The sequence below is a fragment of the Cygnus olor genome, chromosome 16 (assembly GCF_009769625.2).
Source record: "Cygnus olor isolate bCygOlo1 chromosome 16, bCygOlo1.pri.v2, whole genome shotgun sequence".
In the NCBI taxonomy this organism is placed as follows: domain Eukaryota; kingdom Metazoa; phylum Chordata; class Aves; order Anseriformes; family Anatidae; genus Cygnus; species Cygnus olor.
In genome coordinates this window covers 2,038,203-2,053,894 of record NC_049184.1, presented here as the reverse complement: position 1 = coordinate 2,053,894, position 15,692 = coordinate 2,038,203, and the positions used below count along the sequence as shown (strand labels likewise).

Genomic DNA, 15,692 nt, shown 5'->3' with positions numbered 1-15,692 from the left:
GGGGTTAGTTCCCTTGGCATGAGACAAAGCACAGCTATCCTGCTATTTAACTGTTTCACTCAACAAATCATTCTCAGTGTCTCTTGCTGGAAAAATTCAACTTGACCTTGGATTTACCACATTTTCATACACGCAGTCTGTGAATTACCTGTTTAGAAAGCAAACACACAAAGCCAGAAGCCAGCTGTGACGTGGCAGCGGGGAGAAGCTGACCACACGACTCCTTCCCCCCAAGCTGCTCCCTGGAGCCCGCTCTCCCCTTCCAGCTCGCAGCCCCAGCTCCCTTCCCCTCCTCCAGCTCGATCCTTCTACCCCCAAGCCCACGAAGCAGCCAGTTCCACCCACACCAGCGCTGGACGTCGCAAGGCAGATCTCAGGGCTATTTTTCCCCCCAAATCTCTTACTTGCGAAAGAATGCCAGGTATTTGCGGTGCCGTGCGTGCACAGCTCCCATCCGCTGCTCGGCTTCACACGCTCCCACGCAGCGAGCAGCAAAACCAAGAGCGATTTTCCCAGCTACGCAGTGCAACCGTGCGATGCCTATTTTACAGCCTGTACCAAACTCTCCCTTGAGGAGGACACGGGCTGGGACGTCCCCTCGCCATGCCCTGCCAGCCCCAGCACCGGTGCTGCTGCGGGGAGAGCGCTGCCCCGGCTCCCTGCACGCCCGGGTGCCCGCCGGGCTCCCAGCCCCTGCCTGCTTCCCATCAGAAAAACCGGATGAAAATCAACATGCTCCCACAGAACATTGCGATTTCTTCAAAATCGGCACTTTCCAACCATCCTGTCGGAAAGCTGCTTGCCAGCTCGAAGCACCATGCCCGTGCCAAAGGCTTCTGCGTGCAGAAAGTCCTGGAGCTGCACTGCAGACAGCAGCGAGGCTGCAGCTGGAGCCGCGTATTTTAGCCATCCTCGCTCAGGAAGCCAGCAAATCATTTCTGAGATTCCCTCCCCACGCCATGCACATTTTCTTATTGTTTTAACAGCATCTGCTGGGTCTTTGGCTGGAACTGCAAGAGAAGGTAAGGCCCCCAAAAGAGCTTTAGCCACCGCCGTGCCGCTGGCCTGCTGCGGTTGTGCAATCTGCACAGCGGATGCTCCATGCCTGAGCTCAAGACCCGAGGGCAGTGAAGCTGGCTGCTGTCGCTGGCACCAGGAGGCACTTGCCAAGACGGGTCCTGACGACAGGGAAGGCACGTCTGACCGAGCAGCGCCGCTGCCTTAACCCCCTCACCAACCTTTCTTACAGCAACTCTGCTTTTTTTTTTTTCCTTCTTCTAAACGCTCGGATAAAACTGTATTTTTCCAGATTGCGAGGTCACTCGGAGGCACATGGATGCACTGATTCGCGTTACAAAGACTCCGTGCCAGATTTTCCTGGGATTTACAATAACAGAGAGGGAGCTTTATAAAAACACTCGTAAAAACTTAAACTATAAAAAAACAACTTACCATCCTACCAGATGACCCCAGAGCCAACTCCTACCAGTTAAAGCAGCTGTGCACCCGGAGCTCTCATGTCAGGTATGCCGAGCTGACCCCATGCACAGAGAAATGAAGACCAGGAAAATGACTTTGTGGTGCTTATGCAAGAGCGACTCTGCCTTATTTTTGTTGGTAGCTTTTAGACCAGAGGAATGAAAGATCCTAAAGCAAAAATCAGACTGAGGAAGTATGATCTGACCTCTGTAACTTCATTTGAAATTTTTTAAAATGCTGTTCTGGAAAAAATTATGTCAGCTTGCAAATAGGAGAGCCCGGCTGGGCAATTCTGGGCTCAGCAACTCTCCGGCACAATTTAAAAGACTGATGGGAAAACGTAACTTCCCGTTACTGTGGGCTGATCTGAGATTACAAAACAGCCCTGTAAATAGCGTTAGTCATCACTGAACTTGGCGTCAGAAAAGACTGTTTGCTATGCTAAAGCTTCATGAAAAGCTAGAAATTATAACTTGAAAAAATCTATAAATAAAAAAGCATTAAAGCTGTGACCTGGATTTAGACGGTGCGAATTTCATGCGCTCAATACCTGCTTTATGCTGCTCTTATCCCACCTTCTCGTGGTTAGTCTTTCCCTCTGCAGAGGGCCAGAAAGTTATTCATGAGCATTAGCAAGCAGAATACTTGGATGACTATGAATGGGCTTTGCTATTCAGCAGGGAACAGCATCAATTTGACACCAATCCCAGGATCCTCATTTTTGATGCTAAGTTAAATATTACACAATCTAGCAGGGTATGATGACCTTTCCAAGTCGAGTCAATTAGGAAAAAAACAATGAGAACGGCCTGAAGGCTACAAAATATAGCTTTAAAGGCTGAAAGGAGTTTGGTGTCACGGAGGCAGCAGTAAAAGTGAATTCTGTTGCTGCACAGAGATCTGCAGAGCTGCCTTCCCCTCCTTTACTGCACCAGGTTTGCACCGATGCTGGTTTAATCTCATCCTGCAGCTCTCACGCAGGCCAGGGAGAAGCTGCTGGGCACTTTGCAAAGTCTTTGGTTTCCAGCAAACGGCCAGTGGAGATCCAGTTCCAGCATCGCTGTTACTGGAGACAGCTCACGTCTCAGATGGATCTTATGTTGTGGTTATAGATTCACCACAGAAAGACTGTTTTTATCTGTCGACGGGGAGAATTTGATACAGAGCAATCGAGATGCACAAAGCCCCCCATTGTGCCCTTTTAGCGGAGTGCCTCTTCAGAGCATGCAGTCAGAATTATTTGGGGTAAATGTGAACGGTCTGACCCACCTACAGAGAACCTAAAAGCTCCGCGTTTCATTTACCCGCGCATTTGCATCAAGCTCAGTGCTCTCTCCAAGTTCTGTTAAAAATGCAATCAAAGCAGCACCAGCCAACACAGCTCTCCTGCTGGGGTTCCAATATTAATGCCACCTGAGAACACAGATTGCAAATTTAGCTGGAAGTGAATCACAGTGCCAATTTACTAGGAAAAAAATTAATCAAGTGTACTGTTTGTCCGTTTCATTTCCACGGAACAGTTGCATAACCACATGCTAAGAGCAGGTTTTATTCACTGCTCACCTTCTGGAATGTACTAATGCTTTAATACACCACTAATATATAACAGAACGTACAATTCACTGATCTGTCATTGAAACAAGCAAAGATGTTTAACGGATAGGTTAAATTAATGGCAGAAAAATTACTCAATTAACAACCAGCCTTACAGCGGGACTCAGTATACCACCACTGCGAATGTCTCCGACCAATTTGCACAGCCACGTGTGAAGGACTCGATTTACTACGTATTACTTTATGATTAACTGGAAGAAAGATGAGCTGCATGGAACAGCCACCCTGCTGACAGGAAGAAAAAGGGATCGTGCCTCAACTGATGATCCCTATTTAATCGACACCTGCTAATTTAATGGAGGGGTAGCATAGCGAACAGCAGCCACCACTCAAATGACCTGCATACCTAAACCTGCTGCTGGAAATTCGAAGGAAAAATGACTTCAGGCAGAGTCCAATGGATTTGGCACCCGAGATGCTCGCAGGGAACTAACAAATGGGCTGCAGGCACAGCCACCTTCTCAATGAAGCATCAGGAGGGGACTGGGGGCAGATGCAACCTCTGAGGTGGGACCCACGCACGTGGTCCTGCGACATGGGGGACCCCTGGCACCTTTGCACCAGGCAGGCACAAAGCCAGACAAGTGGCTCAGGTTGGCTTGTGGTTCCACAAGACGTGCTGGGCAGCGATATAAACACCCCTAGCGACTGGGAAAGAAGGAACAGAGAAGGAAGACGGAAAATGTTAAACTCAGGATTGCTGTCTGTGAACACGGCACAGCATTTCTGACCAGCCCTGAACCCCAAACGCTGCTCGAAGTGTTCCCCCATAAGGCATCCCAGCCAGCTCCTGTCCCAACGGCAGGCCCAGGTACACGCCACCAGCTCGCCCCAGAGCCGCTCTGGGTCTGCCGAGGAAAACAATGCCAAGAGACTGGTCAAAGTGAGCTTAACAACTTCAGAAAATTTACTTCTGCAGAGATTAACAAAGGGAGGTTTCGAAATCGGCACTGCTGAGTATGAACTTTCAGCTTTTTCCAGCTTGGCTGGATACAACTGGTTTGGTTTTAAATGTTTCAGTGAATTAATGAGTTAGGTTGTTAATGCAAAACATTCGTTCTGCGCAGCGCCAAGGTCCCCAGTTAGAAGATTAATTTTGTGACCTTTTGCAAACCTCGCCTAGAAACAACAACAAGGAAACCCACCACGTGGCATCAAAAGACATCCAGCGCACGGCCCCGCAGCAGCTGTGGTCCCCCCATCCCATACGGGGACAGCAGCTCTGCCCCCAGCCCAGCAAACGCCAGCGATGCTCCCAGCAGGGACGTGCTCCCCACCGACGTCCCGGATGACAAAATCCTGCCGTGGGGACTCCGGTGCTGGACGCAGCTCTGCCGAAGCATAAAGTGCTCGGTTAAAGGGGGAAAAAAAAAGATCAACACCAAAATAGAAGTAAAATAACAGTTTTCTCAACGCTTTCTGTGCCTGCTAGGCAGGCAGACACACTCCCCAGGTCAGGGACAAAGTTGATGTTTCTGTCTCATAGGGAGCCAAGCACAATATTGGCACTTCAAATAAAAGCGGCTTGTTTTTCAGCTCAAACTCTGCAGGCCCTGGTTGATATCATAACACGGAAAAAAAATTAAAGAAGGAAAAAAAGTTGCCATTTGAGTGTTTTCTCCCCTTCCCTTTATGCCCTACCTGCAGCTAGGCCCGGAAGATGCAATCCTTCCTTTGGGAAGTCATCTGTGGACTCCTCACCTTTCCACCAGCAATCAGCAAGCAGAGGACGGCAGGTACAAAAATTTGGAGGTCAGCAACCCAGAGCCGGTGCTGTCGGCAGCGACCAGACGCCGGGGGGTGAGCTGCCTTCCCCCTCCCACCACCCAGCATCCCAGAGGGAGATCCCGGCGCGTTTCGGAGCGGGGACCCCGCAGCACAGCACAGCACCGGGTGCCAGAGCTGGGACTGGGTGCATTTACCTGGGCGTTTGGGAGGGCAAGGGAACACCAGGTCTGTGCGGCAGCGAGGGCACAGTCCCTCTGCTGCCACCAGCCACGGCAGTCCTGGGACTCTTTTTCTTGGGTTAGTCATTAACATTTGTTTTGCATTTCGACTCCCTTCATGAGAAATTATGTAGGAGTTCATCAGCTACATTAATTATCCAGCTTATTGCCAAAACATGCCCTGCTTGGGCTGGCGGGAGAGGGGAAGGCTGGAGCCTCCTGTAGTTCCCAGCTGAGAGGAGAAGAGGTGAAGGTCTGTCCCACGACAGCTCTAACCAGGGCTTCCTCTCCACAGCCCTGGAGCCACGGGCTTTGAGTACAACAAGAGCACAACAAAGCATGGGGCAAGGGCGTGCGGCAGCAGCACCACCCAGACAAACCCCGTTCATCCGTCCCGGGGACATGCTACATGGATGGACACGTGGCAATGACTGGCAAAGACCTCTCTAAGTACTCCTGCGTTCAGCACGGACAGACGCAGAGAGAAGAGCCCACCTCTTCAGAGCACGCCTCACCTCCTGGGCGTGGACGGGATGTCCCTTTTAGCTGTGCCAGTGTGGCTCTGTATCAGAGAAGAAAAGGCAGGATTGGGCAGGTTGCGAGGCAGCACGGAGCCCGCGGAGCTCCTCCGGTCCCGGTCTGTGGCTGTGCATCCCTGGGACTGCAAGGCCTGCAGCTGGAAGGGTGCTCATGGCATAGATCTTCTCCAGCAGCCTAAAAGCACCAGCACCAGAGCATCACCCAGGTGAGCAGCGCGCATCTCCACACCGTGCCTTCGCCTAGGGTGTGCGCCTATAGGTACCACCTGCCTGGGGGCAGTCAGCCCACCACTTCTCTGCCACCCAGAGCCCACACCGAGACCACCACGCACCTCATTCTGCAGGGGTTTAACCCTACAAAGGACTGCCAGATCCCGTGAGGGAACACTTAATGAGACTCTCCCCTTGGGCACAGATCGCTGCTGCGCTCAGGTGCGCTCGGCAACAACAGGGAGAGCCACGAGCAGTAAAACAGCAGCAGCCCGAGACAAGCAAAGCCTCTTCATATCTTATTATTCGGTGCCACGCAAATGTACAAACACACGCACCGATTTCAGCAGTTTCAAGCTCCCAGCAGCATCGCATAGTCAACATTTGTGCTAAGGAACAATTTCTCTTTATGCCGACTGTTCGGGGTGCTTTGTAGCTTACGCCTGGCTTTGCAAAGGCACGCACAGTTTACAGGCAATGGAAGCTGGCTGGCTGAACAATCGCAGTCATTCTCCATTACTTGGCAGGCCTGAAGTAGAAAAGCGTCATTTTCATTTAGGGTAGTTAAACAGAGCTATTCATTAAAATTTCGTCCTTCTACAAGCTGCTGCACCTCTCCATTTAAAGCACGCCTGTAAGAGAAGACCTCTCCTCTACCCTGCCGCATTTTGCACTGACCTGTTTCAAGTCATCACCGATTTGTGAGCTACCTTTTCGGATTGGTCTCGTACTTTCAGAACAGCAGCAACTTGCCTTTGTCTTCGTTACCTGGGTAGAGGCTGCTTTTCTCCATTAGCACTCAGGGACTAATGGTAATTATCTCAGCTTTTTTCAGATGAGCACAAACCCGAGCGAGATGGAAGGCTAGAGAGGGGTGGTTGAAACGGAACGCGATTAGAGTATAAAAATAGGTCACTAGGATAATATAACCTTTAGACTATTGGCAATGTGCCCCCCTTAGAGACAAGCCTGTGTGCTATATTTCAATAGAACGTCAGGAATAAAAAACACACCACACATCAAAACAAAACCAATGATCATCCCTCCGAGCTTTGCGTGCTTCTGTGTGAACGTTACCACCACTAATTCACTCACTCTTTTTCCTCTGCTCCCATCCATTTGACCAAGGACCAAATAAACGTTATGCAATCACACCCTTGACATCTTCAAACAAAAATCTCTTTTAGCATGCAGGCTTCATTACAGATTTGCTCCAAGTCACACTACCTCAGCAGGGTTTACACTCCCAGCGTCCCGGGGACCCACCTCCACGCATAGCTTCGATCCTCACATTTTGTCCATGTTGCAAAACATTCCTGGCATTGCCCCAGAGGAAACGATCCAGCAGACAGACAATCGTCTATCCACACAGCCAGCTCTGAGGTGAGCGCTACCAGCAGAGGACACCACACAGCATTAACAGGGCTTCAAGAAGTCCCTCAGCTCATCGGCATCTGCGTCCCCCATCACCTCGCACTCGGCTGGTGAATACCAGCAGATTGGCTTGTGCCTAGGCAGGGCCAGTCATGTTTGCAAGTGTACAGGGGCTCTGATTTCAGTCCCTTGTGCTTTCTCTAGGAGGTCTGCTTTTGCTTTAATTGTGAGAGGGATCTCTTTGTGATTGCTGCTTGATCACTGACATCTAAAATGGCCACACATGGTCAGAAGGGCAATATTCTGCCACATCATGTCCAGAGTTGCATGTGTAGAGATTATTGTCAAGTATCACCATTTAGACAGAGCAAGATCAGCTTTGGTAGAGTTAGCTCTTTGGAATCCATGTGAAAACGGACAGATTAAGAACTAAAATATACCTTTCTGTATTTTTATTATTGGAAGCTGTCAATGAGCTCCAAGCCAAGAATTGGGGGATCTTGGAGTGAAGACTCATGGTTCCCAAAGCAAAACAAGAACCAGAGTTAGAGCTTGGTCACTGTTATGGTTCTGGCAAAAATACTTGAGTCTTCTAAATCAGCAGGAGATGCTAGGAGAAACTGAAGAAGCGTTCACAGGCCTAAGCCCCCTATGGCAAGAGAGCAGATGAAGCACACAAGCCCGCTGTGCTCTCAGCACAGCTGCAGACTGCCCAGCACCAGGGCAAGTCATTTTGTGGGAAGCCGCTAAACCGCATTTCCCAAGCACTTCTGCTCACAACCCCACTTCCAGGTTTGCACATCCACTTCCAGATGGGTGACCCTATTTGGGGGGCCACCACCCCGAGCTCAGGAACCACAGCTCTAGGCATTATCACAACATTTACTGCTACAAGAAAACCAGCATCAGCTTTTATTTCGTGACTGAAATGATCCCACTGCAGGACCACAAAAACAAAAGCCTGCTAGAGGGTCACACAGTTTTCTCACCAAGCATCCAAGGCTCTTGTGCAATGAAGAAAGGCTTGCTGAAGACAGGCTGATCACCAGTTATTGAGCAGCCACATAAGGGCAGCGATTCCAGGGAAATTGAGTGTAGGGTAAAGGACTCCAAGGTCCAGATTTTAAAATGAGATGTGGGACATGAGTGGGAAGGACTAAACTGAGCTACTAAATAGCACCAGACACCAAATGTGGGGTGCTGGAGCTGATCATCTGCAGCACCGACTGAGGACTATTACAGCACCGCATCCCCTTCCCAGCTGAGCATTTTTGGATTACTTCATTCCCCATGCCCTTTTGCAATATGCTAGCTCTGTGAGCTGCGTTGTGTTCTGGCTCGCCATCAGCTCCCATTTCCCCACTTACAGTTGCTATAACCAAAAAGACAGCTGCAAAACGCTTCAGCTGAAAGCAAGGAAACAGGGCTGGCAGGTCGGGATCGTGGATTTTTCTCCCCCCATAGATCCCGCTTCAGAGTTGTCCTTTCAGACGCAGAGTGCAGCCGATCGCTTTTGCAGCTTATTGAATACGCTGGTTTATGGCAATGTTTTTCTGCTCACTGAACTGGCTCATTCTTTCAGCAGAACAAACTGTTCCACGTTGAGGCAGGAGTTGGCTGTGTTTTAACAAAGGATTTTTCCCTTCTGACAGTGTTTTGCAAAAGACCCAAAAAAATGAGTTTGGAGCCAAGTTACAAAAGGTCAGGAGAGGCTAGTCAAGCCATGGGTGTAGTTCCTGTATGTCACAGCCAGTAAAGGAAATGGGTGGGGAGAAGAGAAATGGCATTTTGAGCTGAAATAATATGTATAAAGTCATTATAATGAGGAATGGGCTTTTGAATGAGGATGGCAAGTATGCCAGCACTGTAATTTCTGCTTTACAAGGGTAGGATCAGGTCTCTGCAATCATTTATCAGTGTGAAGTATGTATTTGACACAGTTCGAGTAGCAACAGTAGCGAGAAAAAGGCAGTTTTGCTTGCTTCCCCTCCCCAAGCTGATTTCAAGGCGCTACCATACTCTCATCTCCCATCAGCCAAATGAATATTCAGGAGGCTTTTGCCGAGAAAACACCAGTCAATCACCAGCACAATGCTGGGGGAAGAACATACTACGCTGAGAAACGCACGGGGGACTGGCAGCTCATTCCCTGCTCTGCTTGAGCACCCCAACCATTCCTAATGTGGGGCAAAGCACCGCGGTGGAGGCCTGTCTGGTGGAGGCCCACCATCTTGGCAAAGGCCCGCCATCCCAGTGAAGGCCTGTCTAATGGAGGCCCACTAGCTTGGCAGAGGCCCGCCATCCCGGCAGAGGCCTGTCTGGTGGAGGCCCACCATCTTGGCAGAGGCCCGGCCCACGCTGCCGCTGTTCCCCGTCGCCCTTCCCTGCCACCCAGCAGGACAGGTGAGCCCAGGGCTGCTGCACAAGCAGCAAAGGATCAGGCCCCAGTCTCCCAGCAGCACTGCCCTCCCTGGACTCCAAGCCACGTTTTCATTTTGTTTGCAAGCAACGAAAGGGTAAGCGGTAGAATTGCAGCCCCACAGGGCACAGCTACCTAAAAGTATATCACCGGAGGGTGACAAAGCCAATTTTTCTGCTTTGGTAAGTCTTCAAACTCCAACTTCTGGGTTATGTTACCTTCTGCATCAAGACCTCGCTAAGAGGAGCTGACAACAGAGCTTCCCTCTCCTCCTGTGGGAGCTGGGACCACAAATACTTTCTGTGATGGACGACCAGGCTTCTGCTGCAGCCCCGCTCCCCCTTCGGCAGTGCCAGAGTCTGTGCCAGGTGTGGGGCACAGGTGAGCCACAATCGCCTACTCTGGTCCTGCGGATGTTGAAAGGAGGAGCCAAGGGGCTCTGCAGCAGCTGACAGTATGTCATGCCTAATGCTTAAGCTTTTCCAGGCCTCAGAGGATCCCTGAATAGAAAGAAACCACCCGCCACTGGAACACAGCCACTTTTGTGGCTGGAAGGGGCAGATGTTCAACCCCATACAACAATGCAACACAACAGTTGAGATTGTAAGTGAAGAATGCTGCATCCACTTAAAACTGAAGAGGGAAATTAGGGACACCATCTAATTCTAGAGTCATCATTGTCCTAATGCTTTGAGTTCACATACCTACTGTGCAAGAGGGGCACAGGGTTTTCTTCCATTGCCTTAAATAGCCAACATCCTGGCCCAAAGCATTGAACCACAAGAACTTCAGAAGCATATGGCCAGACTGGCAAGTTTTCAGCTCCTTCAGCTGGAACACAGTTTTCAAAAAGAGCCCGGCTCCTTTTTAGTACCTACATAAGTGACAAGACTTCCAGAAGTCCCCACTTCCCAACAGTTTCTGCTGGCACACAGCGGGCCAGATCATTCAGAGAGCTCAGCTTCCAAATGGCCAAAGCCTTTGCTGAGGTGCTTGATGGGAAGCTGAGCTTCAGAAGTCTGCAACACGGCAAGCATCAGGTACTTCACCACCAAGAAGAGTGGTTATGGAGAAATATATAGCCCAACCACCAAACCCTCATTCACTGACCCCAGATTGCTCACATGAGACAGCCTTTCTTCTCCCCTTCTTTAAAACAATCACTACCTCTTTTAGGATTGGCACCAAGAGAAAAATGGATTGGGGATTTCATTCTAGATTTCCATGGGCTGGAGATACCAGAATCCCAACTGAGCACCTGCCAGCCAAAAGCAATCCCTGTCACCTGCTCTTTGGTTTGAAAACTAGATTTGTTCAAAACCATTTGTCAAGCCACTCTGGGCAGCAGGCAGAGAAACAGAACAAAGTTCAAGGGTTAGTTGTGATATGAACCGTGCTTGTCAGGATTCTTCACTTCCTCCGGCTGTTTAACAAGACTTGGAATGGATTATCCATGGAGAGGCAATTATTTTTTGCGTTGAAAGCTCACCATCCTCTGTAGGTCAGCTGTGAGCTAAAAGCATCCCAGTTATTTACTGCTGGAAGCTGAAGGAATTTCCTTACTCTCTGAAGACAGACATTTAAAATTAGTTTCAAGTACAGTTGTGATAAACAAATCACGTCCTCCTCCCCTCCCCCTTCTGTTTTTTTTCTGCTGGATTTTTAAACCATGCCTGCTGGTCTCACCGGCCATTTCCGAAGCTGCCCTCTGCAACTCCTTATTTAAAAATCCATTCACAAGGATGCAGGGGAATTATGCAGAGCAACACAGACATCTTCCGAGAAGAATCAGCAAAGCCAGAACCCTCTTTTCCAAGCTCTCCCTTAGACTCTTGATTCCCCAGAGCCCCCAATTTTTGAATTCCTGATACCATTAAAATAAATAAATCACCAGGAGTTTGACTATTCTCACGGCAGAAGGTTAGGAGTTGGTTCGTTACCTTATTGCAGGGAACATGGGCTAAAAATCAGATGCCGAGGCTCGTTCAGGACTTCAGCTCGTTGCCGAAAGTCAGCTGGTGGTGCCTCTCGCTGGGTGGAACATGAGCTCACCAGCCCACTTCACGTATGCTACCGAATAGCTGCTGGATGCAAGCAGCTTTTGGCAGCCACGTGGGGAAAATGAGAGGTGTTTTAAGGTGGTATGACGGCCTGCGTAAAGGGGCTTGGTTCGGGGACTGAGGTTTCCTGCGAGCCTTTATTCAAAATATTGATGCACTAATTAATTTGTTGATCACAAGGCCTTAATATGAGGAAACTCGGTTAAGAAATTCAGGCGTGCTGGAAGAATTGCTTCCTTGCCATGCATTAGCGACTATACCCACAAACTGCCAGCAATCACTAAGCCTCCACTCTGTATTCAAAGCTCTATACAATAGAGTTTATTATTTTTAAGCTTTTCAGACATCACTGTAGCGAGTTTAAGAGCACTATTTGGAAGATTAAGATATGAACACCACCATATTATTCAATTTAGTCTAACACTGAACACTTATTTCTGTAAGTAGTCACAGCTAACACTTCGTTTCCAACCGCCAACAGAGAGAAATACTTACAGCTCTAAGTCACATTTCAGCATGGTCTTGCAAACCAAATTTAGGAAATGAGAACAAGGAAATTACTATCATTATGCAAATACTGCCCAATTACTGCCAAGCCATACAGAACCTGTCTTCAGGTCTCTGCCATAGGTTTTGAAATTACACACATACAGATCACAATCAGGAAAGCCCCACTTTCTGTGTGTGCAACCGAGTGTGAAGTTATTAGTACATCTCCAACAGCTGTATTTTCTAAGTACTCACTATTTTCTCTGTTCACGCGGACACAGAGAGGCATACCTCTTGCTATCAGCTCATCCATCGCCTGTAGCAGCAGACAGTCAGGCAGCTGTGGGTTTTAACAGCGACATGCCAACCCCACAGGCCCCACTACGTGTGGGATTTGGGTCTCGCTCCCATGGTATCAGCCCGCAGGAGTGCCAAGAGCAGCAGAAATCTTGGTTTCGGCCCCACAGGTACTGGCTCACCTCGAAAGCGTGATGCTTTTTCTGTGCAGCCCCACTTGCAGAATTAAGGCAGCTGCTGAGCGGCATTGCCGGCTCATCTCCTGAGCTCCTATTTTCGGGCCTCTGTGGATGTCACAGAAACACACAACAACCAGGATTGGGAGGGACCGCTGGAGGACAGCTGGTCCATCCCGACACTCAGAGTAAAGAGTGTCCATCAATTTTTAACCAGGCAGGCAAGGCTTCCTATCAGTACCAAGCCTGTTTCCTATAAACTCCTGCTGCATGGATTCAGAACGGCTTTTTGGCCACTTGTGTAATTTACCGAGACCATTAAGTAATACTTCTTTCAAAAATCCAGACGAATTGCCCAGAGAAGAGAGAACAAAGAAAAAAAAAAAAGAAAAAAAAAACAGAAAAAAGCCATAAAGGCAGGCAGGTTCCAGGACTTTTTACCCCTCCCAGTGACAACAGCAAATAGAGCTTACTAATAGCTGGTTTATTTGCCCAAATCAGACATGCAGACAGGTGACAAGGGGGAGTGATGGGAGAAAAAAGAGAAAGGGCTTGTGCCTGTTTTCTATCACGATGCTGCTTAGATGAGAGCTGATTGCTGCATTTTGTCCTCTTGAAACCATCCCACCCTTTGCAAACAACTGTGCAAGCTGGACTAGATGGGATGCAGGACAGAAACAACGTCCTTCGAGGGGAATAAGGGAATAACCAGGGAATTAAGTGAAATGAGAGTCAATTAAAAAATCACTTTGCCTATCTGAAAGCTCTCATTTCATTAGAACTGATTTAGCTAGCTTGGAGAAAAGCTCTTTCAGGGGTCTAGAATTTCCCAGCCTCTCAAGTGAAAGTGGAAAAGTTCTCATTGCAAAATCCCAATCTACAGCACCCAAAGCATCACAGCCTATGCTATTCCCTCAGAGAAAGAGGGAATAGCAAAAAAGACCTTTTTTTTTTTTTCCAAAAGGCTCACTTCTTCTTCGGAGAGAAATGGAGGGCAGTCTCATTACAGCAGTCTAAAACATTCCCCACCATCATTAGGATGAATGGCATAGCATAAATTATTAACTCTGTTCAACATAACTCGGAAAATAGCACGAGAGACCAAACTGCGGGAGGAGTCAGCACAGGGGACCACAACGCCAGAATAACGGTTGCGCTGTGTCAGCAGGCTGTCTGCAAATAAAGGAATCGGGCTGGCTCAGGGGCTTGGTAACAGCATGACAGAGCCGTTCGTTTCTAGGTCAGCAGTTCAAATCAGAGCCACGCTCTGGGAGATGGAGGCACGCTTCTAGACAAGGTGAATTTACAGGATCCGTCCAAACCCCAGCACAGCTCTGCCTGCTGCAGCGTGCAACCCGTTGCTTCTCAGTGCTTGGGGCAGGACGAGCATTTGCTGAGACCGTACCCAGGAACTGCCCGACAGATTTTCATCCCGAAGTCCTGGCTCCCAGGGCTGGGACATTTTGTAGAGGCGTCCATCTAGAAGAGTGCAGGTGCTGGAGGCCACGGGGCTGCAGCCTGGCCAGGGCAGCCTGGGCACCCCAATCCCAAGCAGCTGCAGCCGCAGCTCCGCGCTCCCCCAGATCCACGTGGCAGCTGGAGGCACCCCGGCTGTCGTGCAGATCAACGGGAAAACAGATGCACAAAATACACCGTGAAAAAACACACTGCGGCACTTATGTTTCACAAGAATGGGTCACTTTCTCAGTTACTGTCCCGAAGCTGTTCAATGTTACTTCATTTTAATTCCGCTTTGAGTTTGAAAGCCCAGAAGTTGAAGTTATTTAGCTACTGCCAATTGTGAAAAAAAAAATAAAAATCCAGACACCGTGGACAAAGGAGGCAAACAACAACCCAACGCTGTTTCTCCAGGCAATTGTTTTCTTCCTTGGGCTGGGAGAGAAGCAGACTTGGAAGCACCTCAATGATATTGCAGCAAAACGACAGCGTGTCAAGCTGGATAAAGCTCAGGGCAGCAGGAATTCCTCCCATATACAAGCCCATAATCACCTGCCGGGAAGAGATTAAGTGAATGGACGTCTGCAATATCAGGGGAACAAGGGGAAGAAACGTTAACGGTGTGCAGGATGCGTCTCCAGTCAGCTCAGAAGCACACAAGGCAGCTTCACAGTCAAACCCTGCAAGGGCAATGTCCTTAAGATCAATCACGCAAACCTTTGTATCAAGCTGCTTACTCGAGTGGCCAGCGTTAGGCAAAACAATCGAGAGGTTCATTAAACGAACTCACCCTGGATTAATGCCATAAAACTGTACATACCTTCCAGTGACAGGTGGAAAAACGGTTTGCAACACCGTCCCAAACACCAAAGAGCTATAGTCACAGCCTCAGTCCCTTCCAGACCATCTCCTTTCACACCCAAAGGACTTCGCCATCACTAGGGGCAGCCCTCAGAATTCAGGGCCAGCGGCTCCCATCTGCACCCTTCATCCTCTCCCCCCTTCTAAATTGGGCTCGAGCCTCATCACACCTGGCAAGTGCTGGTGAGTGAAAAGCTGCTTGTGAAGATTACACACCTCCTCGATTACACACGTTCTTCAGCAATGGTCCCACGGGACCCCAGCTGCCCCCCAACCAAGCCTTGCTCATATTCAAGTTACAGTGAGGAACACAACGCCTGTGTCCCCCAGAGCATGCGGGTGTGCTGGACGAGTACCCCAGGAATCCATCAACATTAGGAAATTGCAGCTAACCTCCTCATCGCTCCCCTCCTCTGCCGTCAGTTCTTGCCATGGCACATCAGATTTTCCCCAAGGGACACTTGCCTAGCCTCTCCCCACAGCCCCTCCTTGTAGGGCACCCTAAAAGAGGGCTCTGAAGGCTCTCACAAGGCACATCTGTGGGATCTTACTTCTAAACACACGCATGCCAATTTGAAGCTCAACCTCCCCAGCACACAAAGTTGTGCGAACCAATAAAAGACCCACAATGTAGTGAAGTCTACAGCCTTACACGTATGTGTCCCAGGGTGAGGATCATAAAACCCAAGAAGGTTAGACTGCAGAAGTGCTTGCATACAGTGCACTCCCTATACTGGGGATTCGATTCCCCTCCCGGCTGCAGGCAGAAC

At 49.3% G+C, this 15,692-nt stretch overlaps 1 protein-coding gene across 10 annotated transcripts in view; it reads right to left on the bottom strand.

The window, feature by feature from the left end:
• ZHX3 (zinc fingers and homeoboxes 3) overlaps positions 1–15,692 on the bottom strand; it is a 51,690-nt gene that overhangs the window by 9,934 nt on the left and 26,064 nt on the right. Inside the window, exon 1 of one of the 10 annotated variants that reach the window (XM_040576243.1) lies at positions 11,522–11,699. The exons of 6 other annotated variants lie outside the window; for them this stretch is intronic. The gene's annotated coding sequence lies outside the window, so the exon portion shown is untranslated. Of the gene's footprint in view, positions 1–404; positions 931–1,452; positions 4,671–5,554; positions 6,324–11,521; positions 11,700–15,692 lie in introns of those variants that run through there. 3 more of the 10 variants (XM_040576244.1, XM_040576236.1, XM_040576245.1) reach the window with 3 other exon arrangements.